This window comes from Perognathus longimembris, chromosome 28 (assembly GCF_023159225.1).
Source record: "Perognathus longimembris pacificus isolate PPM17 chromosome 28, ASM2315922v1, whole genome shotgun sequence".
NCBI lineage: Eukaryota > Metazoa > Chordata > Mammalia > Rodentia > Heteromyidae > Perognathus > Perognathus longimembris.
The window spans coordinates 23456922-23483476 of record NC_063188.1 but is presented as its reverse complement, the minus strand read 5'-3'; the positions used below and the strand labels follow the sequence as shown (position 1 = coordinate 23483476).

Below are 26555 nucleotides of genomic sequence, written 5' to 3'. Positions count from 1 at the left end.
TTTGTTTTGGGTTCCCATATTATGCATTGGAAATGCAGTCTAATAAATTGTTCTCTTTCCCCAAAGAAATAAAAGTTTAGCACGAGTCATAAAATAAAAAATCCAAAGGTAACATTACAAATCCCACAAAACGAAGAGGCATGGAATATAATGGCAGTGGAAATAAATTAATACAGACTCTTCAATGAAGTAAAAAGATTCTCTCTAGATGGTCTCTGAGAGGATATTGTAATGGTAGGATGCTGATGCATGCTGGCGGGGGAGAGATTTGTGGGCAGATAAGGCTTCCAATTCCTTCTAAATATGGCATCTCTGTCATTTGGCAATTGGAAAAGATGATGCTTTCATTTTACCCTTTGACATCTATTGAGTGTTGTTTCTACAGTGAAATGCTCAAAAGAGTCAATAGACTGTTCCCTTTTTATATTGCTTTGACTAGGTGTCAGCAGTTCCAATCATATCAGATCATTTATTACTCTGAGAAAAATCCCTTGACAAACTCAGAGATTAATTTGTTGTTGGTAACCTACTCTGGAGATATTTCTCCTTCTTCACATAACCGAGAGGTGCTCAGAGTTCAGACCACGTTTCGTAGTATTGCTTTGTATGAAATATAAGCATCTAAGAGGAGAGAATCAAAGTGAAATCTTGAGTTGGTTTCAAATCAAACTTAAATCTCCATGCACTGTCAAAATCCTCAGTTTTCTTTATTGCAAGAGCAGTTGATGCAGAGAAAAGATAAGAGTGCCCAGTAAACAAATAGCTTTTGGATAGCAGATAAAACAGGAAAATGAAAGTACTGAGCTGATGGATGGAAAATGTTATTTGTCTTCCTTGAGTTCATATAATATTTTCTGGGAAGTGAGTTAATAGACTTACTCAAGGGAGAACAGGCACATTGCCTGAAATTGTCCATTATAGAACTTTAAGGAAAATTTCTATCATCTACTGAGGTCATTGATAAAGGAATACACCAGAAATTTCTAACAGCAATATTGGTTGTAGGTTGCAAATGGGATAAATATGTATTTTATAAGCAAGCAGGAGATATAAAATGTGCAGAGGGCAGAACTTCTTGTGGTGTCATGTGCATGAAAACTCTTGCCATACACAAAGTCTTCTGCAGATAAGCTGTATTAAATTAATTTCTAATGTTCAGAGTATCTCAAGGTGAAATTTCATTATTTTCTTTTCCTTTTATTTGTGCTGCTCTTGGTGAAACCCTATCATATGGTAGGTCAGCAGTCTACCACTGAGCTACATTCTCATGCTAGGAAATTCCTTTAAAATGCAAGCTGCAAGAATTTCACTTTCCTACTCTCATATGGCAAATAAGAAATTTCAAACCTATAGGAGAATCCACCGTTTCTCCTCTTGGGAAAACCCCCAAGAATATACTGAAGGTATTTTGGACCCTCCATTTTATAAGTATATGATCTGGAATGTGGTACCTGGGTTTGAACATTATTCTTGATACTTCTTTTCTTAGTGACCATGTACTATTCATTAAGCTTCTTTGCCCCTCAATTTAGTTATTTTGTTTTATTTTAAAACATAAACACTTTATTAGTTTTTCCTACAACAAACAATAATATCAGCCTTTTAAACTCTCAGTTCACTTGAGGACAAGTGAATCCAAAGAAAACAGATGAAAATTAAACACTTAAATTAGTTAAATGTCATTATGCAAGGTAGCACCTAAAACCTATAACCACAGTGGTAGCGAATGAAAGATTAAACTACAGCAAATTATCTAATGTGAACATGAACAACGGCACAGCAGGAAAAAAGTTTTTATTGCAGAAAACTATAGTACAATGACCAGTTGGGCCCAAGAAGATATTTGAACAGAAAAAGGTCAAGATAGCTGAATGTAAAGCCAGGAAAGGAGAAGGTACAAAGGAGTATCCATGCTACACAGTCAAGCATATGATGAAGATGTATTAGGCTTTTTCTTCCCAAGACACATTTGCTACACTGAGATACCCTCTGTCCCCATATCAGGATCCTGCCTAACAACTGCTCAAACTGAACTGCTTGCTCCTGCTCAGCTAGTTGCTTTAATGTAGTATAGGCCTTGGAGAATGTGTCTCACACAGGCTAGCTGTGTTGTTAGTTACTCAAAACAAAGGAAAAACCTGAAATTATTTACCTGCAAAGGAATCCAAGCTTTGTCAATCACATTTTAACTGCTTTGCACAACATCCTCAAAAGTCTGCAAATCTGGGGCTGGGAATGTGGCTTAGTGGTACAGTGCTTGCCTAGCAAGCATGAAGGCCTGGGTTCAGTTCCTTAGTACCACATAAACAAAACGCTGTAAGTGGCACCGTGGCTCAAGTGGTAGAGTGCTATCCTTGAGCAAAAAGAAGCTCAGGGACAGTGCTCACGCCCTGGGTTCAAGCCCCAGGACTGGAAAAAATGTTTGCAAATCTTACAGGAACTGAACTCTACTTAATGCTTTCAGGAGTCATAAAAAGATCAAGGAGCTAGGGTAATATAATGCATGTAGAAAATCCCAGCAGTTCATCTCAATTTCTTTCTCCAACTTAAGATCAACTAATTCTAATATACCATGTAGAAAGCTAAAGAAGCTAGGTCTTCTGCTGAATTTGTCAAATACTAAGAGAAACCAAGGGATAACAGGGATGGGGTTAACTTCATATATAAAAAGCCTCTGAAATTATTGTATTACAAAGGGATATGCCTGAACAGGTGAGAAACAGATTCTTCGTTGTTGGTTCTCCTGATGGCTTCTGCAAGGATCATGACGATGTCAATCACCTATATTTTGGAGAAATGCTTCATCTTGTCGTCCTGGGATATAGTGTTGGTGATTGCAACTTCTTTAAAGAATACATTGTTGATGTCAGAAATGGCTGGGCCAGAAAGGATACCATGAATCAAGATTGTGTAAACTCTGGTGGCTGCATCTAGGAGTTTATTTAGCTACATGGCAGATTGCAACAAGTGTCAGCCATGTCATCCACAAGAATAACCACTCTATCTTTCCCATCTCCCACTAGCACCATGCAGTCCACTTCATTGGCCTTCTTCCACTCTTTGTAAATCAAGGCAAAGTCCACATTCACCTTGTCTACAATGATGATCACTCTCTTGGCTGTGCCTGCATCAGGTGAAACAATAGTGAAGTTCTTCTATTGGGCGGGGTTCTCCCTAATTCACAGCAAGACAGTAGGCTCTGAGTACAAAAAAGTTGTCCATTGGGCTATAAAAAAAACCCTGAATCTGAGAAGCATGCAGATCCAAGGGAATGATGTGATCTGAACCAGTTACAGTGTATTTGCAAACAGCTTGACTGAGATTGGAGCCCAGCTCTTAACCTTCTTATCCTGCCAGACATACAGGAAGCATGGGATGGCTGCAGTAACTCAAATGGCTGAAGCAATCTTGCAGGAATTAATCGTAATTAAAACCTCTATTAGATTGTCATTAATTTCTCCACAATCACTTGGACAAATTTAGACATCTTTTCCATATACACTTTCACCAATGTCTCTTGATTGCTGAATTTCTCAGTTACCACCTTGCCTAGATCCAGGCCCAGGTGGTCAACAGCTTTCTAGGATAAGTCCTGGTGGGAGCTACTGTTGAAGATTTTGTTATTCAACATCTTGGACAGCTATTCTAGGAATTCTTCATTCAATGGCCATGGGTGCAGTGAAGACCAGAATCGATGTCAGTGCAGACGCTTAGTACTAACAGGCTTGCAGTGCTACTTAACCATCTTCAATTTATTTATTTTAAAAGTAGAGATAATGACTCAGGGAGGAAGACGGCGGAGGAGTGGCTGAGCCCTTGCAGAGCACCCTCCGATATCATAGCTTTCTCACCTCATAGAAACTCTTTCTCCGAGAAAGACAGCCAAAGTAATTTCTAACAGTACAGGGATTCTGAACAGGAAGGAAAAATCGACTTTGCTGGTCTGAAAACACATAATTGAGCTCCGAGCGGCGTCCCGCCGCCGCGCCGCGCCAGCGCCGGATCCGGCACTGTGCCGGGCACAGCCCCCCCCCCCGCACTCCGCACAGCTAAAGCGTTAAATACTCCAGACGGCAGCCGAGCACGGAGGACCTGACATCGCAGAGACAGCGTGAGTACCCCCAAAATTTATCATCACTTGTGCCCACAGTCCAGCTTCTGGAAGGCATCCCCGTCCCCACCGCCAGAGCAAAGTGCCATCTTTGACACTGGCATAGGGTCAGACCAGACTGGAACTGAAGCGGGCCTGGGGAAAGCGAGGTCAAAAAAGCCATCTTTGAAAAGGGCAGGAGGGGCGGAATCAGTGAGAACCAGCCCAGCCCAGAAGAACGCCCCCTGCCCCCCTGCCCTGGCGGGAGGCGAGTCCGGGGCTTAGCCAGAGATGCCCCGCCCTGCCCGCCGGAACTTCTAAACTTAAAGCAAAAGCTGCGAGCAGCTACCAGGGGCACGGAAACAACAGACGGAGGAACAAACAGTTCCAGGGACAGCTAAACGGTCCCATCACAGAGGAAGCTAATTCCCAGCCCAAAACGGAGCTGTATTCCATAGCTACCTATGCCACAGAGGCCGCCTCCCTCAGGCAAGCAACGCTCAGCGGAGCAAAACAGCCCAGAGGCGCCCCACCCTGCTGTGGTCACAGCGTAGTCAAGACCAGGCATCAAAGGCAGCGGCCCCACAGCAGACAGAGGAGCCACAGTTCCTGAGACTGCTCACGTCCCCATCGACAGAGGACGCCCAAGGCCTGCCTGCAAGCTGTGCGAATCTCAGAGACCCACGATTGCACCAACAGGGGAGAAAGTCAGAACAGAACCACCCCTTGCCAACTGAAATCAAGTCAAACCAGCCAATCAGGAAAATAGACTGCAGTCCATTGCAGGGAAATCAGAGACTGGTTTCTTTTTCTTTTCAAACATTTTTTTTTTTATAAACTTTTCTTTTAAATTTTCTTTTTAATTTTTTCACACCTGAAACATCATTGGCTGGTTATTTTTTTATTTTTTTATTTTTTTTTTTTGGTTTGTTTGTTTTTTGTTTGTTTTCCATTTTTACTGGTTTGTTTTATCAAGGTTTTTTTGTGTTTGTTTATTTGTTTGGGTTGTTCTTGTTCTGTTATTTTCCTTTTTATCTACTTATGCTTCCTTTTTAAATAATTTTTCTCTGTTTTGTGTATCTGTCTTCCAGTATTTTTACTTCATTTCTCTCGATGCGTCCTCTTCCTTTAAAAATTACTTTCCTATAAATAACACCTACACCCTTTTCTGCTAACTCTCCAGTGTCTGTCATTTTATCAATGTTCTTTCTACTGATTCTACTCTTCTCCACATTTCCACGTCACTGAAACTAAACCAAAATCACCCCCCCCCCCAATACACTTTACTCTATTCTCTTTACTAGCTCCAACTTACCCGGCTGACTTACTGCCTGGACCTCCAGGTTCCAGTGACTCCTGGTTATTGGATAGAGGGTATCCCAGCTTAATACAAGTGAATCAAAGGGGTTCATAGAGAAAACCAGTCCTAAAAGAACTTAATATAAAAACAAGAATTGCATATAGGGTTGTAACAGTAAATAAGTAACTACTGAATACAGGGCCCAGGATCGGATGTTATATTGAAATTGTATTCTTTAGGAACACCAAATCTAACTTTATAGACAGGTACACAAGTTATCTGTATATAATTGTGAAATTGTAAGATTTACACAACAGTGCTTGGTAAGGGCTGCTTTGGGTCTTAAACAGTGCTCACAGGTGCTGGTAGACTGGCATTCCCAATTCAAATGGGCAAAAGAAACACAAGAAAGATGGCAAATAATGAAGTCTTATCCCCCACTCAAAACAAGCAGGAAGCAGAGCAGTCAATCAAAAACATAGAAGAAAACCCCCAAAATGCTCTACAAAGTTTACTGATAAACATGATAAATGAAAAGTTTGAATCTCTTCAGTCAATTATGTTAGAGCGTGAGGAGGCAAAGCAAAAATTAATGGAGAATTTCATGGCATCCACAAATAGAAAGATAAGTGAGCTTCAAGAGTCAAATGAAAAGATAGCTACCCAACTTAAAGATTTGAGAGACAACACTCAAAACCAAAGTAATGAAGTTAATGAAGTAAAGAAGTCCATACAGGACCTAAGAAATGACATGGAAATCATCAGGAAAGACCAGTCAGAAGGAAAAGAGATTCGAAATCAAGTAGCTAGCCTACAGTCCCGACTAACTGAAGCAGAGGATCGAATCTCAGGAGCTGAAGATTCCTTAGACTCTATGGAGAAAGATCAAAAATCAATACAAATCCAGTCCAAGCAACAAAACAGATCGCTACAGGAGATTCAAGACACAATCAGGAAGCCCAATTTAAGGATAATAGGTATTGAGGAAAACTTGGAGAAAGAGGTTAATGGGATAGGCAACCTATTTAACAGAATACTAGCTGAGAACTTCCCAAACATCCAGAAGGAAAGGCCTATACAGGTACAAGAAGCATTTAGAACCCCAAATCGACCAGACCAGAATAGAACTTCCCACCGACACATTGTGATCAAAACAGCTTCAGCAGAGTGCAAGGAAAAAATACTCAAAGCTGTTAGGGCAAAGAAAACAATCACATATAAAGGAAAAGCAATCAGAATTACCCCAGACTTCTCAGCAGAGACCATGAAAGCAAGGAGAGCCTGGAATGAAGTATACCAAACTCTAAATAAAAATAACTACCAACCAAGAATTCTGTACCCCGCCAAACTCTCCTTCATAGCCGAAGGTCAAATAAAAGTCTTCCACAATAAGGAAAAACTGAAACAATATATCTCCACCAAACCAGCTTTACACAAAATCCTTAAAGATGTACTCTACAGGGAAAATAATCAAGATCCCAACACAGATAGAGAAATGAACCCTAATTAGTAAACACTAGATCAAGAAATGGGAAGACACAGCTTTAAACAAGATAGTGATAATGAAAAGAACAAACGATCACCTCTCAATCCTAACTGTCAACATTAATGGACTTAATTCTCCAATCAAACGACATAGGCTCATAACTTGGATCAAAAATCAAGATCCATCTTTCTGCTGCCTCCAAGAGACACATCTATCCAGCAAAAGTAAACATCTTCTAAAAGTGAAAGGCTGGAAACAAATCTATCAAGCAAATGGCCCCCATAAGCAGGCTGGAGTTGCAATCCTAGTATCAGACAAAATTGACTTCAAATTAAAAAAGGTAAGAAGAGACAAAGAAGGTTACTACATACTAGTAAAAGGATCTCTCCAACAGGAAGAAATAACCATCCTAAATATCTACACACCAAATGCAGGAGCACCCAACTTCATCAAACAAACACTATTGGCTCTAAAAACATTCATAGACCCAAACACAATGATAGTGGGGGACTTTAACACTCCACTATCACCACTGGACAGATCAACACGCCAAAAACTGAACAAAGAAACCACAGAACTAAACAATTGCATAGACCAACTAGACTTAATCGACATCTACAGAATATTCCACCCAGCAAGGACAGAATACACATTCTTTTCGGCAGCACACGGAACATTCTCCAAAATAGATCACATCTTAGGGCACAAAGAAAATCTGTACAAATTCAGAAGTATCAAAATCATTCCCTGCATTCTTTCAGACCACAATGGAATAAAATTAGAGCTCAACTCACTCAGCCACCACAGAAAATCCCACAATTCATGGAGACTAAAGAACACACTGCTGAACCATCAGTGGATCATTGAAGAAATTAAAACAGAAATTCAAATGTTTATGGACTTCAACCAAGTTGAGGACACAAAGTACCAGCTCCTTTGGGACACAGCAAAGGCAGTACTCAGAGGAAAACTTATATCTCTGAGTACATACATCAACAAACTGGAGAAACAGCAACTCAGTAATTTAAGAAAGCACCTTAATTTTCTGGAGAGAGAACAGCAAGCCAAACCCCAAGTCAATAGACGGAAGCAAATAATTAAAATCAAATCAGAATTAAATCAATTAGAGACTAAAAAAACCATCGAAAGAATCAACAAAACAAAGAGTTGGTTCTTTGAAAAAATCAACAAGATAGACAGACCCCTGGCAAACCTGACCAAAGAACGAAGACAGCACACTCAAATAAACAAGATAAGAGATGAAACAGGTAGCATCACCACAGAAATAACCGAAATTCAGAAAATAATAAGGGACTATTTTGCAAACCTTTATGCCAAAAAATTCGAGAACTTGGAAGAAATGGATGATTTCCTAGAAAAAATTGATACCCCCAAACTCAACTATGAAGACTTAAACCTTCTAAACAGACCCATATCCAGTATTGAAATAGAAACAGCAATAAATGATCTCCCATCCAAGAAAAGCCCAGGTCCAGACGGATTCACCGCAGAATTCTACAAGGCCTTCAAAACAGAACTCACTCCAATATTTCTCAACCTCTTCAATGAAATTGAAAGAGAACGTTCACTACCAGACTCATTTTATGAAGCCAGTATAACCCTCATCCCAAAACCAGGCAGAGACTCATCACGGAAAGAGGACTACAGACCAATCTCCCTAATGAACATAGATGCAAAAATTCTCAACAAAATTCTGGCCAATCGACTTCAACAGGTCATCAAAAAAATCATACACCACGATCAAACTGGATTCATCCCAGGGATGCAAAGCTGGTTTAATATACGCAAGTCAATTAATGTAATCCACCACATCAACCGGAGCAAGGTAAAGAACCACATGGTTTTATCGCTGGATGCGGAAAAAGCGTTCGATAAAATCCAGCACCCATTTATGCTAAAAGCCCTGGAAAAACTGGGATTCCAGGGAACATTCCTGAATATAATCAAGGCAGTTTATGACAAACCAACAGCAAGCATAACTCTAAATGGTGAAAAACTAAAGCCATTCCCTTTAAAATCAGGAACAAGGCAGGGATGTCCACTCTCTCCCCTGCTCTTCAACATAGTACTAGAATTCCTAGCCAGAGCAATTAGGCAAGAAGAGAATATAAAGGGGATCCAAATAGGAAAAGATGAAGTTAAACTTTCTCTCTTCGCAGATGACATGATCCTATACCTAAAGAATCCCATAGACTCTACCCCCAAGCTACTAGAGCTGATCCAAAACTTTGGCAAAGTTGCAGGTTATAAAATAAACCTTCAAAAATCAACAGCCTTTCTCTATGCTAACAACCCGAAGACCGAGGCTGAAATCAGGAAAGCAACTCCTTTTGCAATAGCCCCCAAAAACATAAAATACCTAGGAATAAACTTAACCAAAGAAGTGAAAGACCTCTTTGAGGAGAACTTTAAAACCTTGAAAAACGAAATTAAGTCAGAACTAAGGAAATGGAAAAACCTCCCATGCTCCTGGATTGGGAGGATTAATATAATCAAAATGGCAATATTGCCAAAGGCTATCTACAAATTCAATGCAATACCCATTAATATCCCAACACCATTCTTTAATGAAATAGAGGAAGCAATCCAGAAATTCATATGGAACAATAAAAGACCTAGAATAGCAAAAACACTCCTAAGCAGAAAGAACAGTGCTGGAGGAATTACAATACCCAACTTCAACCTGTATTATAAAGCTATAGTAATAAAAACAGCTTGGTATTGGCACCGGAACAGGCCTGAAGACCAATGGAACAGAATTGAAGACCCAGAATTAAACCCACAGAACTACGCCTACTTAATCTTTGATAAAGGAGCTAAAACAATAGTATGGAAGAAAGATAGCCTCTTTAACAAGTGGTGCTGGCAAAACTGGCTCAACACATGCAACAAACTAAAACTAGATCCTTATATATCACACTGCACCAAAATAAACTCCAAATGGATTAAAGACCTTGAAATCAAAACAGGCACCCTGAAAACACTAAAGGAAGGAGTAGGAGAAACACTCGGGCTCCTTGGCACAGGACAGAACTTCCTTAACAAAGACCCTGAAAGGCTACAAATCAAAGAAAAGTTGGACAAATGGGACTGCATTAAACTGCAGAGCTTCTGCATGGCAAAGGACATAGCTCTCAAGATAAACAGAAAGCCCACAGACTGGGAGAAGATCTTTACCGGACATTCAACAGACAAAGGCCTCATCTCTAAAATATATGCAGAACTAAAAAAATTACCTTCTTCCAAAACAAAACCGCAAAGAACCAATAGCCCCCTCAACAAGTGGGCTAAAGACTTACAAAGAAACTTCTCTGATGAGGAAATGAGAATGGCCAATAGACATATGAAAAAATGCTCTGCATCACTGGCCATAAAGGAAATGCAAATCAAAACAACATTGAGATTCCATCTCACCCCAGCAAGAATGTCATATATCAAGAAAACTAATAATAACAATTGTTGGAGGGGATGTGGCCAAAAGGGAACCCTACTTGATTGTTGGTGGGAATGTAAACTGGTTCAGCCACTCTGGCAAGCAGTATGGAGATTCCTCAGAAGGCTCAATATAGAACTCCCCTATGACCCAGCAGCCCCACTGTTGGGTATCTATCCAAAAGCCCACAAACAAAATCACAGTAATGCCACCAGCACAACAATGTTCATCGCAGCACAATTTGTCATAGCGAGAATCTGGAACCAACCCAGATGCCCCTCCATAGATGAATGGATCAGGAAAATGTGGTACATATACACAATGGAATTTTATGCCTCTATCAGAAAGAATGACATTGTTCCATTTGTAAGGAAATGGAAGGACTTGGAAAAAGTTATACTAAGTGAAGTGAGCCAGACCCAAAGAAACATGGACTCTATGGCCTCCCTTATTGGGAATAATTAGTACAGGTTTAGGCAAGCCATAGCAGAGGTTCACAAGGCCCAATAGCTATACCCTTAGGAACACATAAGATGATGCTAAGTGAAATGAACTCCATGTTATGGAAACAATTGATATATCACAGTTGTAACTACTTTCAACGTCCTAGGTGTATGTGTAGTTTCTATTATTGATGATGCTCTTGTATCACCTTCCTATGGTTGTACCTACACTATCTCTGTAATCTTATCTGAGTATATTGGAAACCGTGTTTACTGGTATTGGAAGTAGGAAATTGAAAGGGAATACCAAATTTGAGAGACACAGGGTAAAAAAAGAGAAATAACGACAAAAGCAATACTTGCAAAACTGTCTGGTGTAAGTGAACTGAACACTGGAGGGGGGGAGGGAAAGGGGGGAGGGAGGGGGGCATGAGGGACAAGGTAACAAACAGTACAAGAAATGTATCCAATGACCAACCTATGATACTGTAACCTCTCTGTACATCAGTTTGACAATAAAAATTTGAGAAAAAAAAAAAAAAAAAAAAGAATAGCACTCAGATAGAAGTGCATTATATTATTTTAGGCTACAGACTATTGTCACTTGACAAAAGAGGACATCAGGATACATACACCTGGGGAAATCAGTATCTATTTTAATGGTCTATTCTTCTAAACTCAATTTTCTGCAATAATGACTACCTGGATCCTTACGAAGACATAGATCTGCTCACGATGGCCTCCTTGAAGCATCTGATTGAATACACTTTCAGCTCTTCCTCCTAAAAAAGAAATAAATGCTTCTGGGAAAAAAAAAAATAAATAAAAGTAGAGATAATAATTCTTACATGTTGAATAGTTGGGAAGATTGAGATGCAGATGTACTTTCTTGACTATAAAAATGTGTAACTATTATTAATCATACTCCTTCCTCTAAATTTTTCCTTTTTCAGAGCAGTCTATTCACATTTGCACTTCAGGCCTAAAGAGGCCATAGACAGATATTATAGTGGGGATGGATCCAATTAATGAGACTCCAATTAGGCACTATAGATAGCCATCAGTTTGCATTTCTGATAGGACTTGATCTATGACCTCTGGCTTTCCTGAACAATTATTCATGTGTAAATTTAACAGGCTACTTTCCACTGTAAATTTCTATAGGCCAAACTATAGCAGGAATATTTTTAATAATAATTACTTATTTATTGTCAAAGTGATGTACAGAGGGGTTACAGTTTCATACATTAGGCCATGGGTACATTTCTTGTACTATTTGTTACCTCCTCCCTCATTCCTCCCTCCACCCTCCCCTTTTCCCTCTCCCCTCATGAGTTGTTCAGTTGGTTTACACCAAATTGTTTTGCAAGTATTGCTTTTGGAATCGTTTGTCTTTTTATCCTTTTTCTCTCGATTTTGGTATTCCCTTTCCCTTTCGTAGTTCTGGTACATGTATATACAGTATCCAGGGTACTCAGATGAGATACAGTGATAGCACGGGGACAACCACAGGAGGCGGGTACAAGAGTATCATCAATAATAGAAGCTACGGTTTCACATGGCATGTTGAAAGTTATTACAACTATGATATAACAGTCGTTTCCATAACATGGAGTTCATTTCACTTAGCATCATCTTTAGTGTTCATAAGGGTATAGCTATTGGGCTCTTGTGATCCTCTGCTGTGACTAGCCTAAACCTGTGCTAATTATTCCTATGAGGGACACCATAGAGTCCATGTTTCTTTGGGTCTGGCTCACTTCACTTAGTATAATTTTTTCCAAGTTCTTCCATTTCCTTACAAGTGGGGCAATGTCATTCTTTCTGATAGAGGCATAAAATTCCATTGTGTATATGTACCAAATTTTCCTGATCCATTGGTCTACTGAGGGACATCTGGGTTGGTTGCATATTCTAGCTATGACAAATTGTGCTGCGATGAACATTGTTGTGCTGGTGGCTTCTGTGTGTTCTTGATTGTGGTCTCTTGGGTAGATGCCCAAAAGTAGGGCTGCTGGGTCACAGGGGAGCTCTATGTTTAGCCTTCTGAGAAATCTCCATACTGCTTTCCAGAGTGGCTGAACCAGTTTACATTCTAACCAACAATAAAGTAGGGTTCCCTTTTGGCCACATCCCCTCCAACATTTGTTATTGTTTTCTTGATAAAGGACATTCTTACTGGGGTGTGATAGAATCTCAATGTTGTTTTGATTTTCATTTCTTTTATGGTCAGTGATGTAGAGCACTTTTTCATATGTCTCTTGGCCATTCTCATTTCCTCATCAGAGAAGTCTCTTTTTAAGTCTTTAGCCCACTGTTGAGGGGGCTGTTGGTTCTTTGTGGTTTTGTTTTGAGGAATTTAATTTTTTCAGTTCTGCATATATTTTAGATATGAGACCTTTGTCCATTGTATGGCCAGTAAAGATCTTCTCCCAATCTGTGGGCTTTCTGTTTATCTTGAAAGCTACATACTTTGCCTTGCAGAAACTCTGCAGTTTGATGCAGTCCCATTTGTCCAACCTTTCTTTGCTTTGTTGCAATTCCTGGCCTTTATTAAGGAAGTTTGATCCTGTGCCAAGGAATCTAAGTGTTTCTCCTACTCCTTCTTGTAGTGTTTTTAGGGTATCTATTTTTATTTTGAGGTCTTCGATCCATTTTGAATTGATTTTGGTGCAGGGTGATATATAAGGATCTAGTTTTAGTTTGTTGCAGGTGTTGAACCAGTTTTGCCAGCACCATTTTTTAAAGAGGCTATCCTTCTTGCATCCTATTTTTTTGGCTCCTTTATCAAAGATTAAGTAGGCATAGTTCTGTGGGTTCATTTCTGGGTCTTCAATTCTGTTCCATTCGTCTTCAGGCCTGTTCCGGTGCCAATATCAAGCTGTTTTTATTACTATAGCTTTGTAATGCAGCTTGAAGTTTGGTATTGTAATTCCTCCAGTACTGTTCTTTTTACTTAGGATTGTTTTTGCTATTCAGGATCTTTTATTGTTCCATATGAAGTCTTGATTGCTTCCTCTATTTCATTAAAAATGGTTTGGGGATATTAATTGGTATTGCATTGAATTTGTAGATAGCCTTTGGCTTTATTGCCATTTCCTCCCAATTCAGAAGCATGGGAGTTTTTTCCATTTCCTTAGTTCTGCCCTAATTTTGTTTTTCATGTTTGTAAAGTTCTCATCATAGAGGTCTTTCAGTTCTTTGGTTAAAGTTATTCCTAGTTATGTTTTTTGAGGCTACTGCAAAAAGAGGTGCTGTCCTGATTTCAGCCTTGGTCTTTGGAGCATTGGCATATAGAAAAGCCATTGATTTTTGAGGGTTTATTTTATATCCTGCTATTTTGCCAAAGTTTTGAATCAGCTCAAGTAGCTTGGGAGTAGAGTCTGTGGGGTTCTTTAGATACAGGATCATGTCATCTGCAAAGAGAGAGAGGTTGACTTTATTTTTTCCTATTTGTATCCCCTTTATGTTTTCTTCTTGCCTAATTTCTCTGGCTAGGAATACTAGTACTATGTTGAAGAGGAGAGGAGAGAGTGGAGATCCCTGTCTTGTTCCTGATTTTAAAGGGAATGAGTGCCAAGCTCTTTTTATTATTATAGCTTGGTAGTAGAGTTTGAAGTTGGCATTGCTCTGCCTCCTATACTTTCTTACTGCTAAGGATTCTTTTTTTTTGCTATTTTTTATCTTTTATTATTCTATATGAATTTTTGGATTGCTTTCTCTATATATCACTGAAGAATGTTGCTGGAATGATGATGGATATTACACCGAATTTGTAGATAACTTTGGGTAGCACATTATTGCCATTTTCACAATATTAATGCTTCCAATCTGGTATCATGGATGATTTTTACATTTCCTTAGATTTGCTTTAATATATTTTTTTCAAAACTTACTTTTTTATTGTCAAAGTAATGTACAGAGGGGTTGCAGTTGCATATGTAAGGCAGTGAGTACACTTCTTATCAAAGTTTTTACCTCCTCCTTCATTTTTCTCATGCCTTCCCCCCTCTCTTGTGCGCTCCCCACCCTCCCCTGAGATGTACAATTGGTTTACAGCGTATAATCCTGTATGTATTGCTGTTGCATTGGTTCACCTTTTACCTTTCGTCTCTCCATTTTGGTGTTCCCCTTCGCTAGTTCCTATAAACATACATACAATACCCAGTGTTGATAATGTTATTTCCAATGTACCCTATGCAATTATGTCATTTTCTTTTGTTTTTTCTTCCCCATGCTGTTACTCCTTTTGTCACTGTAACTGACTTTAATTTCATTTTTCAGATTTAAAAATGTTTTATAATAGAGTTTTCCCACATATTTGTCTAAGTTAATTCCTAGGCATCATTTTTGAGACTATTACAAATGGAGTTGCTTTCCTGGTTTGTGTCTCATTTTCATTGTTGACATACTGATTTTTGTGGGTTGATTTTATACCCTGCTACTTTGCCAAAGTTTCAGATCATCTCAGCACACTTCAGGGAGGAATCCATAGGGTTCTTTAAGTACAGGATCATGTTATCTGCCAAGAAGGATAGCTTTAATTCTTCTTCTATTTAGATCCTTTTTATGTTTTTATTTTGCCTTATTGCTCGTGCTAGTAATTTCAGTACTATGTTGAAGAGGAGTGAAGAGAGTAGACATTTCTTTGATGTTTATCAGTGAATCTATAGTTCTTTTCCTTTAATAAGTCCCTATCTGGTTTTGGGATGAGGGTTATGCTGGCTTCATAGAATGAGTTTGATAGTGGCCTTTCACTGTTAATTTCATTGAAGTCTTTGAAGAGTATTTGAGCGAGTTCTCCTTTGAAGACCTTATAGAATTCGTCTGTGATTCGATTGGGACCTAGGCTTTTCATGGATAAGAGGTCATTTATGGGCATGTCAATTTCATTACCTGTTATGATAGGCCTGTTTCTTTTGTTTAAATTTTCCAGGTTTTATTTGAGTATTTGAGTATCAATAATCTCTATGAATTATTTCATTTTTTTCCATATTCTCCAATTGGTTGACAGAAAGTTTAGCAACATATTCCCTTATTATGTTCTGAATCTTGCTTGTTTAAGTCATGACATTCCAATTTTCATCTCTAGGTTTATTTATTTGGGTATGTTCTTTGTTGGTCAGATTTGCTCAGGTTCTGTCAATTTAAAAATTTATAAAACATTTTTCATACAATTGACTATTCTATATTTTACTTTTATTCTCAATTAATTTATTTCTACTTTGGAGTTGGGCTTATTCCTGATTTTCTACAAGCTTGAAGTGCATCATTAAAGGTTCAATGTGAGATTTTTCTTATTTGTTGATGTAGGTACTCAGAGCTATAAATTTTCCTTTGAGTACTGCCTTTGTTGCATTCCAGAGAAGCTGATACTTTGTGTATGTTTGTGAATTCTGTAAACTTTTGAATTTCCATTCTGATCCCTTCAATGAACCACTGGTCATTCAACAATATATTGTTCAGTCTCCATGAGTTACAGATTTTCTATGGTGGCTTTTGGTGTTGAGTTCTAATTTTATTCTGTTGTAGTCTGACAGAATGAAGGAAATCATTTCAATATTTCTGAATTTCACATATTTGCTTTGGCCTAAAATATGTTCTATTATGATTCAATGTGCTGCTAAGAAAAATGTATATTCTGATGCTGTTGGGTGAAATATTCTGTAGATAACTGTTAAGTCTAGGTAGGAGGTCAAGGCAATTTAGTTCAGAGATTTTTCTGTTAAGTTTTTGCTGGGTTGATCTATTCAGAGGCAACAGTGGTATGTTAAAGTCACCATCAATCTATGTGTTTGGATCTATGTGTGTTTTTAAGATAAGTAGTATTTGTTTGATGAAATTGGATGCTCAGCATTTGATGTATAGATATTTAGAATTGTTATATACTCCATAAGAGAGCTCTCTTTATTAGTAAATAATATCCTTTGTTCTCACTGATTTTTATTTGAAGTATATTTCGTCTGATATTAATATTGCAAGTAAATTAATCCTATGCAGATTACACTGTGCTGATGACAGTCTTTTCTGGTCTGGTCTGTTTGGAGTTGTAAAGGCTTGTTGTATCTGAATGTGCCTAGTTTTGCTGGAATTCTGTTAAATAAGTTTCCTATCCATTTAGTTGTCTTCTCTTCTCCTTTCTCCTTTCTGCTTTCTCAGTAACTATCATTCTTGATGTTCTTACAGGCTCTTTTCTTGTTTCTTGGATTAATTCTGGATAATTAAGAGGAGATTCTCTTTACCTAATCTGTCTTTCTCCTCTGATACTTTGCTCTCTACATCTTCTGTTATATTATTAAGATTTTTCTACTTTTTTATTTCCTTGCCTTCTAATTTTTCATTTTAAATGACTTCTCTTTAATGTAGTTTTCTTTTACATCTTCTATGGACTTCTTTACTTTCTTGATTTGTTTATCTGTCCTAGTTCATCTCCTTTAGCTGGGTGATGATTTTTTCATTGGAGTCTCTTTCCTTCCTTTGGAATCCATTTCTCTTTCTGTTTGTAGTCTCAAAGAATTCTTCTATTAATCTTTGGCTAGTCTCATCACACTCACAAATTGCCTTGTGTAGGCTTTCTACCTTCTCATTAATCATAATTATCAGCAGTGTTTTTAAAACATTCGGCGAACTGGTTTCTATGTCCTTGATTCCTTTTTGCTTGGTTATTTTCTGTAGTAGTTAAACTTGATTGCCTTGCCATTTTTCTTAAAGTTCAGTGGTTTGTTCTGCCCATTTATAAACTATTTTGGTTTTAATTTCTTGGAGGACTCTGGTCTTCCTAATAGGCTTATCTGCATTCTTATTTGATTACCCAGTCAACCATTTAATATTCTGCTGAGATTTGTTTATCTTGCATCAGAATTCTGTTGAGAGAATTAAATGTAGGATTAGAGTTTAGTTATGTTGAAATGCTGTGATATTATCATGTCTATCAGTTGAAAAATATTAGGTTGTTGAACAAGGGAGTGTTGGAGATAAAATGTAAATTTTGATCTTCTAATTTAATCATCCTAGTAGATATGAATTGGTATTTTTTTGTGACTTTGGCTTACATTTACCAAATGACTATTGATGTTGACAAGCTTATAAATATAGTGGACACTTGTATATATTTTTCTAGAGGAAATTCTACTGACCATTTTAAAACTGAGTCATTTATTCTGATATTATTGTTATAAGTGACCTTTATGTATTCTGGATACATATCTCTTGTGTAAGTGACTTATAATAGGGTATTTTGATCCCCTAGGTTGTCATGTCACCAATTTGATGGTATTGTTAGCAGTGCAATGTTTCAAAAATTTTCTACACTCCAACTTATTTTTTGAAGAATTTATTTAGATGCCAATAAATTATTGCTTAATCCAGTATCACAGGTATTTTAATTTCTTTCTAATTTTTAAATTTTCATGTCATATTAGTACTGATTCATTTATTATTTTATACATAATGCTTTAACATGTGAATATCTTTTTTGTTATTACCACTTTCTAAAATTTTTCTTTTACAGTGAGTTATCGTGACATCCTTATTTAAAAAGTCAGTATACCAGGAGTTGGGAATGTGGCTTGGCAGTAGAGTGTTTGCCTAGCATGCACGAAGCCCTGGGTTAGGTTCCTCAGTAACACATAAACAGAAAAGCTGGAAGGGGCACTGTGGCTCAAGAGGTAGAGTGCTAGCCTTGAGCAAAAGGAAGACAGGAACAGTGCTCAGTCCCTTAGTCCAAACCCCAGGATGGGCAAAAAAAAGTCAATGTAACATATAAATAGTTGAGTTCATTTTGTACTTTATCAATTGTATTTTATTGATCTATATAATGCTGTCCTTTTTTTTTTCTTTTGGCCAGTCCTTAGCCTTGAACTCAGGGCCTGAGCACTGTCCCTGGCTTCTTCTTCCTCAAGGATAGCACTCTGCCACTTGAGCCACAGCGCCACTTTTGGCCATATCCATTTTCTATATATGTGGTGCTGACGAATCGAACCCAGGGCTTCATGTATATGAGGCAATCACTCTTGCCACTAGGCCATATTCCCAGCCCTAATGCTGTCCTTCATAAACTATTTTGTTATTGTTTTTGTTCATGCTTATCTGGTTACCAAGGCAACTTTTTTTTGTTTTGTTTTGTTTCCTTTTTTTTTTTTCCCAATCCTGGTGCTTGGACTCAGGGCCTGAGCTCTTTCCCTGGCTTCTTTTTACTCAGTGGCTCATCTGGCCTTTTCTATATATGTGGTGCGAAGGAATCGAACCCAGGTCTTCACGTATATGAGGCAAGCCCTCTTGACACTAGGCCATATTCCCAGCCCCAAGGCAAAATTTTAATTGTAAAATACAATTAGAACTTTTCTCAAAACCACTTGAATTACAGCCACTAATTATTTAACTAAATATTCATATAAACATATCTCGTTTATATGGTTGAAAATAATTTAATTTCTTTTAAATTATTAGAATAACCCAATTGTTATAAAAAGTATAAGACTGTAATATTATGAATTTTGTAACTTGGGATTATATTCATTGTGGCTATAAGTATGCCATAACTGGTTAATGCTATTTCAGTCTAATTAATTGTGCATATCTTTTCTGCATTCCAACATTCACAAGTTGAAGTCTGGCTAGGTTAGAATATTTACACCACAGAAATCAGCAAATTCCAGAAATCAATGGTTTACTTTTTTGTTCTATTATTTTTCAAGTACACTGATAATCAAAGCTCATTTGTTTGAACTTACCTAATTCTGACTTTCATAGGTGACATCAGGACTACCCTTATGTATTGTACTAATAGTTTAATATTTTTCTGGACTTCTATGTGAAATAGTTTTTTATTTATCACTTTTATGTTTTTGCATATTTCTGGAGCTATTAAATTCTTCAAGTAACAGGCAAGTTGTTATCTTCCTTTTCAAGGTCACAATACTTGATCTATATGCTTTTTACCTGAGAAATCATCTTCGTTTTCAGAGTTTTTGTAGTAATGAAATTGTAACATGATAAGACTATTAAAATGGAAAATAATATTCAATCTTTTGGAAAAAAAAGCATTGACTGAATTAGCAATACCTGTTTGCTTATTTTTTTTTGGATGTACAAATATACATCTATTTTCTGGAAATTATAAGGCAAATAGATGTGGCATCTGGCTATAAAAGTACAATCAGGTTCAAAATCATCCTGTGTTCACTTGCTTTGATCCTACTTAAGTTGAGTAAAAGGAGTTTGTATTGTAAAGTTTCTCTTGACTCATGAGTTTTACTGGAAAATTTTAGTTCAACATATATTGATTATGGCTAAGGTACAAAGTATTCCTATAGGATTATGACTAAGTTAGAAAGTGTTCCTATAACATTCAGAATAGAAATGCTGATGGTGTGTACCCTTAGTGGATCCAGGATAGTAGGTGGAATGATTGTAGTTTATAAAAATACTGGTGATGCAGCCAAAGCAAAAGAAATTATTGAGAATGTTTTCATGTAGTGATTCATACATATAAAATTGACTTTTTCTGAGATGATAATGAAACAAATTTACCTCTCTACCTTCTGTTTTTCTTGTGACTTTGTACAAAACTGTTGACCCAAGTCAATAAAATTTTAAAACCTCAGTTTCCTCAGTTGTATAATGGAAACAGCAGCACAACATTCACAAGGTCATTATATAATTTAAATAAAAGTGTATATATGTATGTGCATTCAACTAGCATCACACAGGTTCCTTTAATTTTAACTGCAAATTGTTACTCTTATCATTTGTATGGGACACTACTTTCTTCTACAAAAATCACATATCTTGTTAAAAAAGTAATTTAGTTGTTTTAAAATTAGCAAAATAACCGAGTTGTGAAAAGTATGAAACTGTATTTTAATCATGGTGCAATTATCTCTTTTTTGTGTCAAATTTTATCAGTGTGAAATTTATTTCATTTAGGCAGACACTGATGGATTATGCCTATAATCTAGCAACCAAGGAGACATTTTAAGACTATCCTGAGGCAGATAAGTTTGCTAGACTCTGTCTTCAAAGCATAAAATAGGGCTGGAGGTGTGTCTCAAGTGGTGTAGCACCAGCATAACAAGTAAGAGGTCCTGAGTTCAATACCCAGTGCCACTAAAATAAAGAGAAATACTGAATTTTAAAATAATTTATTGTATACTTACTTCTTTTAAAAATATTTTTATTGATGGGGAAAAATGAAGGAGGAGGTTACAAGTTGGATAAGAAATGTAGTTGCATTACATATGGAACTATAAGAAAACATAAAACATAAAAAATTTATTATCCTTAAGTGGTTGTATAATAAAGAAGTTTATGAATACAATGCATCTTGATCAATGTCACCTATTTCTTCATTCTCATCCATCCCATGTTTTTTTTGCCACTCCCGGGGCTTGAACTCAGGGCCTGGGCACCGTCCCTGAGCTTCATTTGCTCAAGGCTAGCACTCTACCACTTGAGTCACAGCTCCATTTCCAGGTTTTTCTGTTTATGTAGTACTGAGGAATCAAACCCAGGGCTTCATACATGCCAGGCAAGCACTCTACCATTAAGCCACATTCCCAGACCTTTATCCATCCCTCTTAATCCACCCCTTTCTTCACTTTTCTTAATTTTATATGATACACATTGAATTTGTTACTGCATTTTGTCTCCTTCTCTTCATTTGTCTATGTCATTCTTCTTGATCTCACCACACCACTTCAAAGTACTTGTTTCTTGGTGTTTCTTCTGTTGATGAATGATTTTACCTTCCTAAAGAATTATAATGTTTTATTCCCCCCCAAATCTACCATATTTAAAATACTACATTCATGTGTATACTTATTTTTATCAGATAGATACCCTTGTAAATATTTTGCCTTCATTTTTTTCTTCCATATTTTATGTTCCATATAGTAGGTGACATTATGATCCCTCTTAAAGATGATGAAAATGAATTATTAGTATAAATGTTAAAACTAAATTACTTATTAGCGTTGGGATTTTGAGCAAATTGTTTTTCTGTATGTATTTTGAATATTTGCTACTCAATAGTGGCTCGTAGACTGATACTAACTGATACTATTTGGAGGTTGTAGAAAAAGTAGTTTCTGGCCCTACCCTGGGCTTACTGAGTTAGAATATGATTTTTAACATGATACTCAGTTTCCATCTGTACATTGAAACTTCAAAATAAAAAATGAATGGCAGTGTGAATCTAGTCATCTGACATACATCTCTCATGTGCCCATGTAAATGCAGAATTGGATATCAAACCAGAAATAAAAGCTCATACCTAAGAAAATAAGAAAGGCGGTTTACATGATTGAAAACTAAAATAAATGTAAAGTTATTATAGTACAGAGAAGACTACATTTAAAGTAAGCACTTATCTGTTTGGCAACTTCTGTTGCAATTGAAAGAGATTTACTAGCATAAACTAGAGAAAAATTTATATACTGCTCTCTTCTCAGTGAAATTGAAGAAAGCATAGGTTTTGTCTTTTAAAAAGGACATGGAAAATGAACCAACCTCCCACTGTCTTTGTATCTCAATGAGGGGAAGACATTGAAATGGAAAACAATGTAAAACTGAGCTCGTATAAAATCACCTGGTTTCATGGATCAAGTATTCCTTAGTAAAATAATAGTAGCCTAGTAAACTAGCCTTACTTTGTCTTATTTTTATTGAAAAAGAATGCAAGTCAATTCAAGTTAGCAGAGAAATCTTCCTTACACAATGGAGTGCATTCCATGAAACAAATTCTCAACAATACGACATTCATATGCCTATTAGAAAATTGAATGAGAAAATCAGACATGCCTCTTGCTGGTGGGAAGGTGCAACTGAAACAGATATCTTAACTCTGAGAGAATTAGAGTCTACCTCTGCCCTTTCCAGGGCAATGACTCCTGTGCAGATGGGACTCTTTTTTAGTACTTAGCTGAACTTAGAGATATTCCAGGTAAAGAAAGTCATGCATTGATTAAAGGAGATTAGAGGTGTTTCTACAGGGAGCTGAACTAAAGGCTTAACTAGGAAATGTGAAGAGAACTTCATGTAGTCAGTTAGTTATCAGGAGAAGAATACAAAAGCAAATGGACAGAAATAGGATATTCACATGATTTCTTCCATGTTTGGAAAGCCTTCCCCTAGAGTCAATACACTAGAATAAACAATTCTCAGAAATTTACAATTTCTGTTAGTCTCACATAGTGCTACTTTTATAAGATAAGCAAGGCCTTTTAAGTAAAAAAAACTGTATATGAAAGCATTCATTCTAGAGTGCGTTTGATAGGAGAAAGAATAGGAAAGGGCAGTAATTTTACCTAGTTATCCTGCATGGATTACAATAAAGATAAGAGTTTAAAGTCATTAGTCATCTCAGTGAATTGTCAAGTGCAGTCACTTTATATTGATATCAATGGTAATGGGCATTTACAATGTGTACACATACAGGGGCACAGAAAAGATGATGAGAGAAAAGGAGTTATACAGTGGTAGCTTTTCTCATGGCAATGGCAAAAGTGGACAAGGGCTTCCATTCAAACATAGTGTCCTTAAGAATAAGACTCACAAAATGCAACACTATTGTTTGTTGTTCATTCTGTTTATTAAAGAAAGTCACATGTCAAAACCAAATTCAAGGAGCAGAAAAGCATGCTCCACAGCTTTAATGAGGGGAATAAAACCTTTAATGCAATCTATGACAGCAAGAGTTTTCTTTTCTTTTTTATTTAATCATTCTGGTTAGGGTATAGTGATATATTTTATAGTCTATATCTACATCTATTTCTCTGATGAAACATAGAAGTTCAGATATTTATGTGATTTATCCACTCATATATTATTCCATGAATTACTTTCTTATATCATTTGCTTATTTAAAAAACTTGTGTTGTCTACGTTTTCTTATTTTCTGGTGGAAACTTTTTAAAAATAGTATTCTAGGTAAGATTTCTTCATCACATATCCATATACCAATATCTCTTCCCACACTATTACTTCTGCTTTCATTTTCTTTTTGGTACTAGAGACTGAACTTGGCCTCACACTTACTAGGCAAATGCTCTACTATTTTAGTCACACCCTTGTCTTCTGGCAACTGTTTTCATGACAACTCTGGATTAACAATGTATTAAATTTTAGGATAGGATAGTCTAGTTTGTATTTTAAGGTTAGCTATTTAAGAATATTTATCTGACAAATGAAGAAACTTGCTTTTTCATTACTTTTATACATTAGTAGTAAAATGATGTTTTATTATGATAATTTTATAGATGTGTACAATGGACATTTAATAAGTTCTCACTCCTCTATTGTAGTGATTAACTCCTTCACTTCTTTGCCCCTTTAAAACAGTTGTTTGGTATATTTCAATGTGCTGCTCAGGTGTGTGTGTGTGTATGTGTGTGTGTGTGTGTGTGTGTGTGTGTGTGTAATGTGCATTAATATTCTTCATCCTCCAGTACCCTCTTGTTTCCCCTGCCAAAATATGCCATTCCCCCACAAGACTTGTCCCCCTTTTACACTTATATCTCATTATCATCATCATCATCATCATCATCATTATCAACATAATCATCATCATCATTTTGTGCCTGGCTTCCATATATCAGTGAAAAATGCAATATTGGCTTGCTCAGTTTATGCTGCTCAGCACGGTACTTTCAGTGTCATCATTTATTCTGAATGACAAAATGCCATTCTTCTTTATGGCTTGTGAAGGCAGGTTCTTGGAGATAGGATCACAATTTAATTAAATAATAGGTCCCAAAAGATGCCCTAAGTGATTAATCAGTGAATCAGAAACAGTATCTTTGATTCTGAAATACTTGGCTTATTATATGCTTTTTCTTTATTTTGATTAGGACAAATTTACAATGGGATTTCCTTTTGGCTGTCCACACATGTATTCAATGTACCTTGATCAGACTGGTTCCTTCCATCATTCTCCCTCATCTCTCCTTCCCTTTCTGAAACCTGTCCCAATAGCCCTCATTGGTCCATTTTCACACATGTAAAAATGTATTTTGACCATATGCAGCCTCCTTCACCTACTTCATTCATTCACTCTCCCACCTCCCACTAGTACCCATACTGCAGACAGGGCCTGTTTAACTTTCCTAATATGTTTTTTTGGTTAAAGTGTATGTTAACTATTTAAAGGATCTTCATTGTAGTATTTTGCATATGCAAATATATACAGTGCTTTAATCAGATTGATCCCTTTGTATACTTCTAATTTCTACAACCTCCACTACCACAGCTGAAAATTTGTTTTTGCCATCTCCATTTGGAGATATATTTTGGTATTCTTCACCCTGTGGCATTTTCTTTTTCTGCTGACCTCCTTTTAGCCAGTTGTGTGTGTGTGTGTGTGTGTGTGTGTGTGTGTGTGTGTGTGTGTGTGATATGATATGTAGGATATTGGTATATATTGAAGTGTATGTATAACTTTTGGTCTATTAAGTACAAATGACAGGCAACATGTGACTTCTTCTGAACCTGGCTTACCTGGCTTAATCTAATGATATGCAATTCCGTCCATTTCCTTTTATTCTCCACAGGTGAATAATTTTCACATTATCTAGATTCATTCATCAGTTTCAGGGCATCTGGGCTATTTTCATAGCTCACATATTTTGAATAGTGTAGTAACTAATATGTGTATACTGGTGCCTCTTATTATGTTTTGATTTATAGTTCATTGCATAAAATCTTAAGAGTGGTATTACTGAATTATATAGTAGTTCTAGCATTTGGATGAAATTCCACACTGATTTCCATAGTGGTTGTACTAGTTTGTATTTCCAAAAACAGTGTATAAGCGTTCCTTTTCCCTACATCCTTGCCAGCATTTGTTGCTGCTTGTATTCTTGATGATGGCCTTTTTGACTGAGGTGAAATGAATCTCAGTGTCATTTTTATTTGTATTTCATTTATGGTGAGGAATGTTGAGCATTTTTTCATGTATTTATTGGCCATTTGTACTTTGGAGAATTGCCTATTCTGTTTATTTGTGCATTTATTAATTGGATTGTTGATTCTTAAGGTGTTTTGTGAGCTCCCTGCATGTTCTGGTTATTAATCCCTTAGCAGTTGTATATCTGGAAAAGAGTTTTCCCTATCCTATTAGGTATTTTCTCTGCTGTACAGAGAGTTTTTAATTTAATGTAATCCCACCTGACCAGCATTGCCTTTATTTTCTGAGCTATTGGAGTTCTAGTTGAAAAGTTACTGCCTGCATTAATATGTTCTTGTGCTTTCTGTATCAGGTCTTACATTAAGATCCTTGGTCCATTTTTTAATTGATATTGATACAAGCAGAGAGTTAGTGAATTAGTTTCAGTTCCCTATATGTGGTTAAATCTTACAATAAGTCATTTGACCACTGTGAATTGATTTTTGTACAGAGTTAAAAATAGAGACCTAGTTTTAATCTTCTGCATGTATAAATAACCAGCTTTCCAAGTACCATTACATTTTTGGTTCTTTTGTAAAAAAATTCAGACATCTGTAGGTATATGTTTTTATTTAAGCATCTCCCATTCTGTTTCACTTGTATTTTTATCTGGTTTGTGTCAGTATCATGCTACTTTTGTTACTATGCTTCTGTAGTATAATTTAAAGTCAAGTATTGTGGTATCTATACACCTTCTCTGGTCAGTGTTGTTATGGACATTAGGGCCATGCTAATCTATTTAACTCATAAATATGATGATTTGTACTCTCAGAATTATGATACATTACATGGTATGGCAGACCATGTAGTATCAGATTGGGCCAGGTATAATCCCATGAGC

General features: G+C 36.8%; 1 pseudogene; it reads right to left on the bottom strand.

Moving 5' to 3' along the window:
- Positions 1-2688: 2688 nt before the first annotated feature.
- On the bottom strand, positions 2689-3631 carry LOC125343803 (annotated as a pseudogene).
- Between the last annotated feature and the right edge of the window lie 22924 nt (positions 3632-26555).